The sequence below is a fragment of the Hippopotamus amphibius genome, chromosome X (genome assembly GCF_030028045.1).
Source record: "Hippopotamus amphibius kiboko isolate mHipAmp2 chromosome X, mHipAmp2.hap2, whole genome shotgun sequence".
In the NCBI taxonomy this organism is placed as follows: Eukaryota; Metazoa; Chordata; class Mammalia; order Artiodactyla; family Hippopotamidae; genus Hippopotamus; species Hippopotamus amphibius.
Window position 1 is genome coordinate 102,339,203 of NC_080203.1, and position 16,324 is coordinate 102,355,526.

Here is a 16,324-nt window from a genome sequence, read left to right on the forward strand (position 1 = left end):
TAGCCACAGGAAACTAATACATGTCTAAGATTCGCTGATCTCCGGTGCCTCAAAATATGACCACAGCTACCATATCACCTAGCAGTGCTAGGTGTATACCTCTCCCCAACTGAAAGCAGGTGTTCTAACAAAAGCGTGTACGTGAGTGTTCACAGTAGCACTATTCACAATAGCTGAAGGGTGGAAACAACCTAAACAAATGTCTATCAACTAAGGAATGGACAAACAAAATGTGGTCAATCCATACAATGGAATATTATTCAGTCATAGAAAGGAATGATGTACTAACACATGCTACCATATGGATGAATCTTGGAAACTGTGTGCCGAGTGAAAGAAGCCATACAAATACCACATATTGTATTATTCCATTTTTGTGAACTATTCAGAACAGGCAAATCCATAGACACAGAAAGCAGAATGGTCACCTGGGGCTGAGGGAGGAGGGAATGCGAAGTGACTGCTTAATAGGTCCAGTGTTCCCTGTTGAGGTGATGAAAAAATTCTGGAGCTAGGAAGCGATGATGGTTGTACAACATTGTGAATGTACTTAAGGCCACTGAATTGTGCACTTTTAAATGGTTAAAATAGGGAATTTTATGTTATATATATTTTATCACACATGCAAATAACATGTAACCACAGCAAGTCCAAAGGCCCTGTGGCCTGAAGGAATGGTACATTCGAGAAGCTGTCAGAACGTCTGCAAGGCTCAATAGCAGGAGCAAAAATGGTATACAGGAGGCCAGAGAGAGGTCAGCCCATCGAGGTCCTGTTAGATGATAATAAGAATTTTAATATTTTGCTTAAAAACAAAAGGAGCTTTTGATTTTTATTTGTCTTAAATGGAGCAGGTACTTCAAGGAGAACCGGACTGCCACCAAAGCACCTACCTGGTCCCTGATGCTGCTGTCACCTCCTCAATCTGTTGTTCCCACAGTAACCAGAGTGATCTTGTTCAAACACAAGCCATATGTCACTCTCTCCCTTAAACCCCTCCAGCGGCTTCCCATCATTGCCCAAAGAATCAAATTTCGATTCTTTTTCTTGACTTAGAAAGCATACATGAGCTGACTCCAGCTTCCTCTCCCAGGACTCCCCCTTGTGCTTCAGCTGCTCTGACCTTCTTTTGGCTCTTCTATCAGACTTCATTTTACCTGAAAGCCTTCACACTGGCTGGTCCTATCTTTAGAATGCTTTGCCCCTTAAACTCTGAATGGCTGGTCCCTCCCTTCCTGTCATTTAGATCTCAGTATAGATGTCACCTTCTCGGAAAGGCCGTTTCAGATGAAAATAGCCACCCAGTCGAAAATAGCCACCTAGTCACTATATATTCTAATTCTCTGCATCACACTTATCTAACGTTTTCTTATTTGTGTGCTTGTTTTGTTGTCCGCCTGTCCACACAGACAGGTAGTTTTGTCTGTCTTATTCATTCTTGCATCCCCAGTACCTAGATACAGTAGCAACTCAAAAAATGTTGAACAGATGGATGGTACATAGTAGTCACTCAATAGATGATTGTTGACTGATTGAAGAAGGATGTGTTATTCAAAACGGACTTTGAAGTATGAATAAGATAATGGTGGTCTTTGAGCAACGGAGAAGGTGATCATTATGGGCTACAGAACAGCATGAACAAAAGCAGAAAGCTAGCTCAGATGAGTGGTGAGGTGCACTGGAAGGCCCAGAGTAGGAAAGGATGCAGAAATTAGGTTGGAGGAGGGCCTTGCTCAGGCCAAGTTTGACTCTCTTGTTTAGGCAGTAGGGTAGTGATGTGACCTGTGTTTTTAGCAAAGTAATTTGGGAAGCAATATGCAGGATTAGAGGTTGCAGAAGAGAGAGACTAGAAACAGGAAAAGAGTTAGGAGGTAACTGCAGTAACCTAAGTGGGAGTTGACGAGGGCCAGGCCTTGGGAAGTGGAACTGGGGCTAGAGGAGGAGCCGGGGCAGGGCATCTCAACTCTGGCAGCATTAAAATCTACCGGGGAGCGTTTAGACTTGTGGATGCCTGGGCTTCATCCCCCAGAGATTCCAGTTAACTTGGTCTGTGGTGGGGCCCCAGCAATCAGTTTTTTTAAATAAGCTCCTTCTGTGCTCTAGCTGGGATAGAAACCTAAAAGAAATTGTTCAGAAATGGAATAGACAGCCCTCAGGACTAAGTGGATTTGGGTAATGAAGGAAAAGGAGGACTTAAATATGACTTACTTCTAGTCTGAGTAAACTTGGAGGACAGCTTTTAAAATGCATAATTTCAATGTATGGTACATCCAAACAAGGGACTAGTTTATGGTTATTAGCAGGTATGTATGTGAAGAATTTCTTTAGTCACAAAGGGACATTTTTGTTACAATATTAAGGAAAAATAAAACAATAGAAAAATGTATATTCACTATGACCTGAACTATGTAAGAACATATAGAAAAGAAATTGGAAGAAAATGTGTATAAAATTTTCACACTGTTAGCTCAGGGGTGGGGATGGGGTTATAGGTGATTTTATTTCTCATTTTTTTATTTACTCTATTTTCCCAAATTTCTAAATGATGATATATAACATTTATGATAAAAAGGATATTTTATAAAGGAAGCCCTCTATACAGAAGTTTAAAATATCAATGTTTTTAGAGCTTAAGGGGGGAAAACGAACTGGTTTGAGAATTTGCTTAAGTGAACTTTGAGCATATGTCCGTTCATCTAAATTTCTGTATTTATTAATACATCTGTGTGTTTCCAGGGGTCCCTACCTGAACATTACAAGTGACTTTTACCCTGGGATTCAGAAGTGTCTACAGGACAGAGACTGGACCTGCTAAAGGTATGTTTGCAAAAACCACTCAGGAAAGCACTCACCCAAAGAGAGGAGAGTGCTTAAGGTTTGCAGATTTGGTCTAAGGAGCTTTGGTGTAAGCATCAGAGGACTACGGTTGTTCTGAGGACAGCTCCATATATATTATACAAGGAATGAATGATGCAGGCCCTCGTGTTTCCTCATTAGGGATTTACCCCTGAGCCCTGGGGGAAAGCATATGTTTTGTTTTGTTTTTTAAAAGCTAGATTAGAAAAAAAAAATTTGTAGAGCTGTTGGGAGCATAAAGTTTTAAGCCAATATAGCCTGCTTAAAAAAAAAATTGCAGGGACAAAAGGTACTGTTCTCATTTCAACAGAATGACAGCCAGATGTCTCAGAACGTGGGGTGGAAACATAAGAGTCTCAGACAACTTCCTCAAACAGCACAAACTAAAAAGAAGGAAAAGGCCAATGCCACTCTGTAACAGGACTACACTTGTGAGACCATAGTGGCAAGCCTAAGTGATAGCTAGGAAGACCAGACCTGTAAATACAAGTGCCACCTCCCTTCCCACTAGGGACTTCCTGAACGTGTTGGGAGGAATTTGAGAGGAATTGAAGTTCTTCAATTTTGGTGGGTTTTTTTTTTTTTGACCCGACAATTCCTCCTCTATGACTTTTCCTTACAAAAATAAGTAAACGTACAATGTATATTTATAAGACTACTAATTGCAAAATTCATTATTGGAATAGTGGAAGATGGAAACAATACAAATATTCATCAAAAGTGTTTTGCCATTTAGTCATTCATTCTAAGAATTTTTAAACACCTGCTTTTTGCCAGGTGCTTGTCTAAGCTTTGGCGATACAGCTGTGACCAAACCATACTAGGTCCCTGGGGAGGACAAACATGCTATAGAATGCTATGATGTAGTTTTTATTTTTTATTTTTTAAGCTCTTTATTGGAATATAATTGCTTTACAATTGTGCCAGTTTGTGCTGTACAACAAAGTGAATCAGCTGTATTTATACATATATCTCCATATCCCCTCCCTCCCGCAACTCCTTCCCACTTTCCGTATCCCAGCCCTCTAAGTCATGTGATGTAGTTTTTATATATTAGGTACATTTAACTGTGTTAAAACAAAAGGCCCATCAAGATATAATACATAATATAAAATATTTACTTATAAAAACAAATTACAGAAGAGAATTATAGTATTCTTCTGTGACCATAATAATAAAATATTCATACTGTTCATAGGAAAAAATGAGGATGAAACATACATGACAATCTTTGGTATTAGGATGGAATTTCACCTCTTAATATGCTCATTTGATTTTTTTTACAAGCAGTATTACAATTATAATAAAAATAAGTTATTAAAAAGAAACACTATAGAGGCTAAACCCTAGAAACGCTTTTTGAAAAATTGTTATTGGGATTTTATATTTATCCTGTTACTGTTGAACATAGGGAAATTCAGGTAAAACTTTTGTATATGTGGGTATACAAAAATTATAATTATGACTTCAGAATAATTCCTTTTTACCTCAACCAAATGGAAATACAATGTGAAGAAAATAATTTTGTTTTCCTTTCAAGATTCACAGTCTCTCTTTTCTTTTTAAGTTCTTTATTGGAATATAATTGCTTTACATTGTTGTGCCAGTTTTTGAGGTACACCAAAGTGAATGAGCTGTATTTATACATATATGCCCATATACCCACCCTCCCACAACTCCATCCCACCCTACCTATCCCAGCCCTCTAAGTCATCACCCAGAAGAAAATAATTTTTGAGGTAAACTATGTGATTATAGCTCCACATGGATAGAAGAGTGTTCTTCCCATCATGATGACACAAATCTGTTCTTGAAAGAACAGAGCAGGGCTACTTAGAGCCATTCTCTTTTACATATCATTTGTTTACTGCTGAGCTCAAGGAGGACACATCCCTTCTTAAATGCCTTTCTTAGAGATTAAATGTCATTGTCCATTGGATTAAAAAACTATCCCATTGATGACTCTGCTTTCCACATTTGTGTTGTATTTCCAAAGAAATAATCTAAATATCCAACAACGGGGGATTAGTTAAATAAATGATGTTATTGTGCAGTCACTTTTCACTTGACACTCAGCTATACTTTCAGTGCTCTTCTCTGTATCACAGGTGGTTAGAAACCAATAAACTACATTTTCCATCTTCCCTTTCAGCTTGCATCCCATTAGGTTTGCTACTGGGAGGCACTGGTGGGGAGACTACAGGGTGCAAAAGAGAGTAGCCTTTTTGTCTGTCTCTGGGGGAGCTTCCAATAGCAATAGAGGCAGCAACAATCTGTGGCAGTTTTTAACAGATTAGTAAGGCTGTGGACTCCTGGGTTTCTGCTCAGTGATAGTAGTACCTCCAAAAGAGGCAGCAGTAGTACCTCTCACAGATCAGCATCAAGCGCTCCAGCCTCAGGAGTGGTGGCAGCTTTCAGGTTTCTAGGTAAGACACACTGTGATCAACTGTTTACAAAACTGGCCAGAATTCTTTCTCTTCCTGTTTCCATGCCCTTTGGCAATGCGACTTTGCAGTTTTTTACATAAAAAGTGGAATCTATTTCTCTGCTCTTTGAATCTGGGCTGCCCTTGTTCCTCACTTTGAACAATAGAAGGCAGAGAAAATGGCACTGTCATAGTCCCAAGGCTAGGTCCCAAGAGGACTCTTGGGGTTCTGCTCATTCTCTTGGAGCCCTGTGACTGCCATGGAGTAAGCCCACACTGGCCTGCTAGAGAATGAGAAACCATGTGGGTCTGAGTCTAGCCAGTCCTTTTGTCCCAGCTGAGGTCCCCAAACGTGTTAAGGAGCCCAGCCAAGATCAGCAAAGCCAGCCCACAACGAACCATAAATGCACGAGGGAGAGAGACCAGAGAAATACCTATATGAACCCATCCTAAATTGTTAATCACAGAATTTTTTCTTAAGTAAATTCTGGTTTCACAGGAGTAAGTTTGAAGTGGTTTGTTACATTGTGATAGCTAACTAATACACACCTTTCTTCTTTTTTTTTTTTTAGCACTTTTTATGACTTTGTAGCAAATTACTACCATTACGTCTGTTCCTGCATTAAATGCATAGAGTGGTTTCTGTTTGCCTGCTGGATACTGACTGTTATGAATGCTATGTCCATAGAATTGAATTCTATACATCTATCAGATTAATGTTCAGTAGAATAATTTGACTCAGGGAAATTCCCATAGTATGTTTTTAAGTGAAAAAAAGAGATTATAAAAAGTACATATGGCAAAAGTATGATGCCAATTTGGAGATACATATACACACACAGATAAATAGGGATAATTATTACCTCATGATCTGATATCTAATCACTTTGTGATTTTTTTCCTTTACTCTTTACATCTTATGCATTTACTAAGTGTTTTGTAAAAGCATGTATTTCCTTTATAATTAGCAAAAAATTTATTTTATTGAAGTATAGTTGGTTTACAATGCTGTGTTAATTTCTGCTGTACAGCAAAGTGATTCAGTTATACATATATATACATTCTTTTTCATATTCTTTTCCATTATGGTTTATCACAGGATATGTGAATATAGTTCCCTGTGCTATATAGTAAGACCTCGTTGTTTATCCATTCTATATGTGATAGTTTGCATCTGCTAACCTCAAACTCCCAGTTTATCCCCATTCCACCCCCTCTCCCCCTTGGCAACCACAGTCTGTTCTCTATGTCTCTAATTATGTTTCATAGATATATTCATTTGTGTAATATTTTAGATTCCACATATAAGTGATATTGTATGGTATTTGTCCTTCTCTTTCTGACTTACTTCTCTTAGTATGACAATCTCTAGGTGAGTCCATGTTGCTGAAAATGGCATTATTTTGTACTTTTTTATGGCTGAGTAGTATTCCATTGTATATATGTACCACATCTTTGTATCCATTCATCTGTCAATGTATATTTAGGTTTTCTCCATGTCTTCGCTATTGTGAATAGTGCTGCTATGAATATAGTGGTGCATATATCTTTTTTTTTAAGCTCTTTATTGGAATATAATTGCTTTACACTCTTGTACCAGCTTTTGAGGCACACAGAAGTGAATCAGCTGTATTTATACATATATCCCCATATTCCCTCCCTCCCACAACTCCCTCTCACCCTCCCTATCCCAGCCCTCTGAGTCATCACCCATCATCGAGTTGATCTCCCTGTTATGCAGCAGTTTCCCACTACCTATTTTACATTTGGTAGTGTATATATATCAATACTGCTATCTCACTTTGTCCCAGCTTCCCTTTTGCCCCCACCCTACCCCATGTCCTCAAGTCCATTCTCTACATCTGCCTCTTTATTCTTGCCCTGTCACTGGGTTCATCAGTACCATTTTTTTAGATTCCATATATATGAGTTAGCATACAGTATTTGTTTTTCTCTTTCTGGCTTACTTCATTCTGTATGACAGACTCTAAGACCATCCACCCCACTATAAATAACTCAATTTCATTCCTTTTTATGGCTGAGTAATATTCCATTGTATATATGTGCCACACCTTCTTTATCCATTCATCCGTTGATGGGCATTTAGGTTGCTTCCATGTCCTGGCTATTGTAAATAGTGCTGCAGTGAACATTATGGTACATGTTTCTTTTTGGATTATGGTTTTCTCTGGGTATATGCCCAGGAGTGGGGTTGCTGAGTCATATAGTAGTACCATTTTTAGTTTTTTAAAGAACCTCCATACTGTTTTCCATAGTGGCTGTACCAATTTACATTCCCACCAACAGTACAGGAGAGTTCCGTTTTATCCACACCCTCTCCAGCATTTATTGTTTCTCGATTTTTTGATGATGGCCATTCTGACCAGTGTGAGGTGATACCTCATTGTGGCTTTGACTTGCATTTCTCTAATGATTAGTGATGTTGAGCATCTTTTCATGTGTTTGTTGACCATCTGTATGTCTTCTTTGGAGAAATGTCTATTTAGGTCTTGTGCCCATTTTTGGATTGGATTATTTGCTTTTTTGGTATGAAGCTGCATGAGCTGCTTGTATATTTTGGAGATGAATCCTTTGTCCGTTGCTTCATTGGCAAGTATTTTCTCCCATTCTGAGGGTTGCCTTCTTGTCTTGTTTATGGTTTCTTTTGCTGTGCAAAAGCTTTTAAGTCTCACTAGGTCCCATTTCTTTATTTTTGTTTTTATTTCCATGATTCTAGGAGGTGGGTCAAAAAGGATCTTGCTTTGATGGATGTCATAGAGTGTTCTGCCTGTGTTTTCCTCTAAGAGTTTTATAGTGTCTGGCCTTACATTTAGGTCTTTAATCCATTTTGAGTTTATTTTTGTGTATGGTGTTAGGAAGTGTTCTAATTTCATTCTTTTACATGTAGCTGTCCAATTTTCCCAGCACCACTTGTTGAAGAGGCTTTTTTCCATTGTATATTCTTGCTTCTTTTGTCAAAGATAAGGTGACCGTATGTGTGTGGGTTTCTCTCTGGGCTCTCTAACCTGTTCCATTGATCTATATTTCTGTTTTTGTGCCAGTACCAAACTGTCTTGATCGCCGTAGCCTTCTAGTATAGTCTGAAGTCAGGAAACCTGATTCCTCCAGCTCTGTCTTTCCTTCTGAAGATTGCTTTGGCTATTCGGGGTCTTTTGCGTTTCCATACAAATCGTAAAATTTCTTGCTCAAATTCTGTGGAAAATGCCATTGGTAATTTGATAGGGATTGCATTGAATTTGTAAATTGCTTTGGGTAGTATAGTCATTTTCACAATGTGGATTCTTCCAATCCAAGAACATGGTATGTCTCTTCATCTGTTTGCATCGCCTTTGATTTCTTTCATCAGTGTCTTATAGTTTTCTGCATACAGGTCTTTTGCCTCCTTAGGCAGGTTCATTCCTAGGTATTCTTCTTGAATTATAGTTTTGTCTGGATATATGCCCAGGAGTGGGATTGCTGGATCATATGGCAACTCTACTTTTAGTTTTTTGAGTGACTTCTATACTGTTCTCCATAGTGTCTGCACCAATTTACATTCCCACCAACAGTGTCAGAGGGTTCTCTTTTCTCCACATCCTCTCTGGCATTTGTTATTTGTAGATTTTTTAATAATGGCCATTCTGACTGGTGTGAGGTGGTACTTCATTGTACTTTTGATTTTCATCTCTCTAATAATTAGTGACGTTGAGCATCTTTTCATGTGCCTGTTAGCCATGTGTATGTCTTCTTTGGAGACATGTCTATTTAGGTCTTCTGCCCAGAAAAAATTTTTTTATTTTAAATTGTTAATTTTTCGGGACACTTAGATTAATATTTGGTTTTGGGGAGCCATGCTGCTTTCCGTAACTTCCTTTTTAGCAATATATTCAAAATGAGTGTTTTTTTGCTTTGCTGTTTTTTTTTTGTTTGTTTTACAAAAAAATAGGTGACAGGGGAACAGTATCTTACATCTGCTAATGGTGTCCCAAGCTAGGTTGCAGGCACCCTCATTGCCCTGTAATCCATAGTCACACAGTAGTATATGAAGTGGGACAGAAACCATTTTTTTCTTTCTTCTTTCTTTCTAAATCCTTCAACTCACCTGACAACAAAGCAGCTGCTGAAATATCTTCCTGACCTGTATCCTCTACATGTGTCCAGCTCTAGAGAATTCACTCAGCAGGTCTATAAATCTTTGATTACTGATAATCTTTTATGAAAAGGATGTTATGCTTTTATAGTGACTTCACTACCTATGTAAATACTGTATTTATCCTGTGACATAAAAGATATAACTGATGGAGATGTGACTCAGAAAAATTCAGCCAAAAAGATAATAATAGTTCCAGGTATCCAGGTTCTATGCAGTTTTTTTTTTTTCCATTTTAGTCATTTATATCGTAATGTTTATTGACCCTATTTTTGAAATCCAAAGATTGATTAGTGTTCACCAAATTCAGTAGGAGTATTCTCTACAAAATGGTGACTAATGTATTTTAGTTAGATTCATTTATTAGAGAAGTATCTTTGTACTTTAATAAAACAATACATAAAAATGAGTATGTTGAAATTCCTTCTATCTAGTTACAGTGAAATGTGCTTTAGACATTCAAGCATGCAGATGTTAAATAACCCAGGCCAGAGCCCCATCTTATTTAAATGTATAAGTGCCTAAATTTAAGGTGAAGACTGGGCCAGCATGGTTGAAGCAGAGCAGAACATTGAGCTGATTATCAATGAGTTAGCCTCTAAATTCAGTCGACATACATGACCCTGATCCTAAACTTCCTTTTGTTAGAACTATCCCCATCAGTGAGCTGATAGCTGCCAATAATTGAGTTATATCATGATCATAATTAGAAACATTTATTGATCGACCATTGGCATTGGGATTTGAGCCCAAACAGTCTCATGTAGGAGCCTGCACTCTTGACAGTGGGTTTTGGCGTCAGACTGATTGGCTTTCCTCCTGGCCTCTGCCACTTAGCAGTCTTCACATCTGTAAAATGGGGATATCAATAGTTACTACCTTTTTGTCTTCACATGAAGCAACATATGTGAAGTGCTTGGAATAGTTATGGCATAGTGGGTCTTAATAACTTTTAGTCATCAATGTAATAGCACTGTGCCAACTCCTAATTACAAAAGTTTAGATCTTAAAGGGACCTCAAAGATGATTAAGTTCACTATTCTTCAACTGCAGGTCTCAACTTGTTAGTGAATTGTGAAATCAATTTAAGGGCTCACTCCCAGCACTTAATAAACCAAATAAGACTATAATCAAATAGAAAGTATCACAGTGCATTGCATGTAGTAAGGGTAAGTGTTGTTTCATGAAACATTTGTTTTGGAGAGATAGCAGACATGATTGACGCTCTGCTCACATCACCTCAGGTCTCTCTTGCCGGTTCTACTCATCTCCCAGTGTCTTTGTGCTTCTCTCCTAAAGAATCTTCCCTGTAGTTTTTCAGAAAACCTCCCTTCAGCTGCTGGAGAAACAGTAGACTAATGTATTTGTATTATTTATTTGTTGCAACATAGTAAATTTTTGAAAAACCTATTGACTTAAAATGACAACATTTATTATCTTACACAATTTCTAAGGGTCAGGACTCCAGCAGTAACTTAGCTGGGTGGTTCTGGCTCAGGGAGTCTCATGAGATTTCGGTAAAGCTGATAGCTGGGACTGCAGTCATCTCAAGGTTTAACTGGGGCTGGAGGATCTGCCTTCAAACTCACTCCTGTGGTTGTTGGCAGGCCTTGGTTCCTTGCTGGCTGTTGCCTGGAGGCCTCAGGTCCTTCTTACGAGATTCCATGTCATGGACCTCTTTATAGGACTGCTCATAAAGTGAGACCTTGCTTCTCCCAGAGTCGGTGAAGAAAGAGAGAATCCAAGATGGAAGCCACAGTCTTTCATATCTTAATCTCAGAAGTGACATACCATTGCTTCTGCTGTGTTTCATTAGTTACAGTGACCAACCATGGAACAGCGTAGGCAGGACCTACACAAAAGTGTGACTACTACAAGGCCTGGATCATTGGAGGCCACCTTTGGGGACTGGCTACCACAGGCGCCATGAGCTTAAATGCCTGGAAGGTTATATCCTGCTGGGGTGGCCTGTAAGCAGTGATTGACTAGGAATGAAATATGAAAGCCCAGCTTTCTTATCTCAAAGCGAGTCAGTCTCTGGTGTATTTTGTGCTCCAGAGCTCCCGATGGGATTAGGCTGAGACTGGGACTTCACCTGAAATCTGATCCTTGGTTGATTTCTGCACCTTTCCTGCTCTGCCTCCTCTATTCCCATACCACCTTCTCCCGAGAGCATCCTTGATAAATCATTTGCAGTCAAATCTTTATCTCAGGGTCTGCTGCTGGGAAACCCAACCTACGGCAAGGGGTGTGTGTGTGTGTGTGTGTGTGTGTGTGTGTGTGTGTGTGTGTGTGTGTGTACTGGGTCAATATAAAACATTTCCTACTGTAAGTCATGCTTTAAAATGTTAAATTTTTTTAAAAGTTTGATCTATATCCATCCCTTCATTTTACAACTGAGTAAACTGCAGCCCAGGCAGGTAAGGTGATTAACCCAATATTACCCAACCCTTAGTGCTTAGACGAGTCCTTGGTTTTATTTTGACTTCCTGTGCTTAGCCTCTAGTTATAAAATCACTTCCATTGGATTGAACTTTAACTCTGCCACTTGATAATTGTGTGACTAAAGTCAATTCAGTCCTTCTGGGCTTTAGTCCCCTGATCTGTAACATGAGGATAATAAGCGTTCTGAGTAGAAAGAAAAGGTTGGATCAAAATGAAATCATATATACGGAATCTAAAAACAAAAAAAATTGTACTGATGAACCCAGTGACTGGGCAAGAGTAAGGATGCAGATGCAGAGAATGGACTGGAGGACATGGTGTTGGGGGCGCAGGGGGCGATGGGGAAGCTGGGACGAAGTGAGAGAATAGCATAGACATATATACACTACCAACTGTAAAATAGATAGCTAGTGGGAAGTTGCTGTATAACAAAGGGAGATCAACTCGATGATGGGTGATGCCTTAGAGGGCCAGGACAGGGAGAGCTGGAGGGAATCTTGGGAGAGAGGGGATATGGGGATATATGTATAACTACAGCTGATTGACTTTGGTATACCTCAAAAGCTGGTACAAGAGTATAAAGCAATTATATTCCAATAAAGAGCTTAAAAAAATGAAATCAAATTCAGCTTCACCATTCACTGGCTTTTTCCCCCCAGTCGTTTTTTTATTGTGATAAAATACACATAAGAGAAAATGTACCACCTTAACCATTTTAAGTACAGTTCAGTGGTATATGGCGAATTCATGTTATGCAACTATCACCACCATCCATCTACAGAACTCTTCATCTTGCAGAACTAAAACTCCATACCCATTAAACAATAATGCCCCAGCCCTCTCTCCCCCAGCCCCTGGGAACCACCCTTTTACTTCCCGTCTCTGTGATCTACCACTCATTGGCTTTTTGACCTTAAGCAAATAATGAATTTTCAGTCCCTCCCCACCCCCCATCTTGGACGAAAAGAGACTCATACTTTCTAGTGTACAGTTTATCAAAATACCTGATTTATGTAACCAACGGCAGCTGGAATTACTATCACGTACATGGAAGTGTTTTGTAAACTATAAAGCACCATAAAAATGTGAGTCGTGGTTATTGTTAAAACACTACACATTAATAGGACCCCAAATTCTGCTTATTCATATAGGGTTATATATCAAAGCATTATAAAATTTTGATCAACCTCATATCCTTATTTTAAAACAAACTATGTTAATAGTATCACCAAGCTTGTTTTTCTGTTTTTCTCTGAAAAAAAAAATCAATTTTTCTTTATGGGAAAATTATCTGAAAAATATTTTTCTGAATGAGTGATTTTATATTTTAAGTAAGTTTTAGTTATGTGGAAAAGCATAAAAAAGATAAATTATAAATGTGTGAAGGGTTTTAGTTCTTTGTACCTCTGGTAATATTTCTGACAGTAAGGGGGAATTTGATAATATTTAGCCTCCAAGGACGCTTCTTTGAGTAAAGAAGTGGAGTGATTTTAACAGTATGTATTAACATGAGCCTATATCTCCATTTGGAGCTACCACCACTCTGACCTGATGGGTCAAATATTTCATAATTTTAAGGAGAAACAGTTAAATGGATCATGTAAACAGAAATTTTAGCAGAAACCAGAAGAAAAGATGTTTAAAAATGTAATAACTTGAGGCCTATCTTTAGAAAAGAACCTGTTTGCACTTGGGTTAGCCTGTCTGCAAATTAGAAGAATGAATTTTCCTACACAGGGCAAAAATAAAGCCTGATTCTGGCTGAAGGACTGTAAAACTAATTTCTGGTTTTGCATTTTTGTTTGTTTTTGGTTTTGTTTGGGTTTATTTTTAGTAAAAAAAAACAACTGAGCTCATTGAAAATTGTGGCCTTCTGTGTAAAGAAACAGGCACCCGTGTACATCTCTGGTGGGAAATAGTAAATATACCTCTTATGGAAGGCAGTTTGGCAGTAGTCATCAAAATTATACACGCAGTTTGGACCAGGGAATTCTTCTGGACATGTACGCGTTTGCACATACATGTCGCTTATTTTGTCAAGTATTTCTTTTGTAGCTTAATAGATTTTATGGATAATAACAGAGTCTCTAAGCAGACCTAAGGAGACTTGGACAACTTTTACAGGCGTCAAAATGAACATTTGCCTACCATAGGTGTGCACACACATATATAAGAAAATTTATATGCAAGGTTGTTCATTGTAGTTTTTTTTTTTCATTCTGGTAATAGATAAAAATTTGGAAGCTACCCAATGTCCATCAATTTAGGATTGGTTTAAGAAATTATGATACATCCACACAGTAAAATGCTATGCAATTATGAAAAGACCGTGGATGCTTTTTATGTGCTGATGTGGTATGAATTCTGAAATATATTATTAAGTAAAAATGTCAAGATGCAGTACAGTGCATATGCTAACTTTTATGTAAAAAGGGAGGAAATATTAATATTTATGTTCAAACACTGGTGGGATAAACAAGCAAACAAAATACCCACTTTCTCAAAAAGAGAGATAAGATAATAAAATCTACATGTTCAGTCCTTCCCTGTGCATAAGGAAATGTACTAATAATTGAAATTTTTTTTTCTCCACATTTAAACTTGTCTCTGAGAGGGTCAGACATCAATCTTCCAAACCTAGAAGTAGGTGTAAAGCTGAGTGGGCCCCTTAAAGCAATTTATATGTCTTCAAAAAAGATAATGTGCTAAGGATTGAAAAACATTACTTTTGCTCCATCCTCTTTGCAAGTCCTCGGGCACATGAAGGTATTTGTAATGTACTGGTTTTTCTCCTCCTTTGGGAACTCAGACAAAACTGAGGCAGAAAGAGTTTCACTCTTATATCCTCTTACACAATGTTACTCTTCACTAGAAGAATACAGAATTGAGCTTATCAGTAGTAACTCATAAAATTGTCCTGCACATCTCACATACAGTTATCTGTTACCTTGTTTAGTAAAGCACAGTTGAGCAATTATTCTTGTCCTCATATTCCCTGCCTCACCTAGCACAGGGTCTGATTTAACAGATGCTCAGTAAATGTTTGCTGAATTGAGCCACCTGCTTTATTTTACATTGATAAAATCATACAGATACAGATAAAATGTTAAAATGGCTTACATTTCAGTTGTGAAATTAAAATCCAGAACTATGGGCTTCCTTTTGAAATAAGAAATGCTTATCTCAGAAAACCCTTTGTTTGTCATTTTGGAAAATATGCTCTTATACTTTGATTTCCAATCTCTAGATAATTGAAGCAAAACAATTTTCAATGCTACTGGAATTTAAACCAATGGTAAAGACATGTATTAAATGTAGTGATTTGTTTTTTCAGGATATAGTTAGTCCTCTTGTATATGGTTTCTTTATTTTTTCTCCTGATCCAAGTTGGTGGTCAAGATTAATTTAGAAGGTTTCTAATGTTACTAAATGATTGCCAGCAATGGGACAATTGCAGTTGCCTTTTCAATTTCAAACCTTAGAGAAAGAGCTCTACCAAAGCACACCTTCTCATTAATTCAGTTTGCTTCAAATTTGGTGCATTCCATGGACAAAATCAAATAATTGGTGATAATTATACTATTGAATGCACAAAATCTAGATTCCGGACTGGGAGAAAGGTTATAGACTACAAGAAAATATTTGCAAATTATGTATCTGATAAAAGTCTTATGTACAGAATATATAAATAAGTCTTACAACTTAGTAACCAGGCAAATAATAAAATTAAAAACTGGGAAAAGATTTGAAGAAGTGTTTCACCAAAGAAGACATACAACTGGCTAAGTACATGAAAAGATGCTCAATATCATTAGTCATTAGGGAAATGCAAAGAAAAAACAAAATGAGATACCACCTTATACCGACAAGAATGACTACAATCAGAAAGACAGATTGAAAAGTGTTAGGGAAGATATGGAGAAATGGGAACTCAATACACTGGAAGATATATAAAATGGTACAGCAACTTTGGAAAAAGTTTGGCAGTCTCTTGAAAAGGTAAATGTGCATTTACCTTATGACCCAGCAATTCTACTCCTGTATATCCAGCCAAGGAAAATGAGAACAGTATTCACAAAGGGACTTACAAACATGTGGATGTTCATAGCAGCATTATTTATAGTAGTCAAAAACTGAAACAATCCAAATACCCATCAACTGGAGAGTAAGGAAACAAATTGTGGCATATCTATACAATGGGATTGTATTCAGTAATAAAAAAAGGAACAAGGACTGATGCATGCTACAACACAGATGAACCTCAAGAAATTTTTGCTGAGGGAAAGAAGCCAGACACAGACTACATGTTGTATGAGAACTAGCAAATCTAAAAAGACAGAAATTAGATAGTGGTTGCCTTGGGCTGGAAGTGAGAATCAAGATTAATTAAAAGTGGGTAGGAGGGATCTTTTAGATGTGATAGAAATGTCATAAAATTGGATTTTGGT

At 37.8% G+C, this 16,324-nt stretch overlaps 1 protein-coding gene across 5 annotated transcripts in view; it reads left to right on the forward strand.

Moving 5' to 3' along the window:
- Nucleotides 1-16,324, forward strand: part of LOC130841594 (uncharacterized) — a 179,199-nt gene that overhangs the window by 2,876 nt on the left and 159,999 nt on the right. For all 5 annotated transcript variants that reach the window (XM_057717702.1, XM_057717703.1, XM_057717701.1 and 2 more), the window contains exon 2: nucleotides 2,737-2,817. The gene's annotated coding sequence lies outside the window, so the exon portion shown is untranslated. The remainder of the gene's footprint in view (nucleotides 1-2,736; nucleotides 2,818-16,324) is intronic.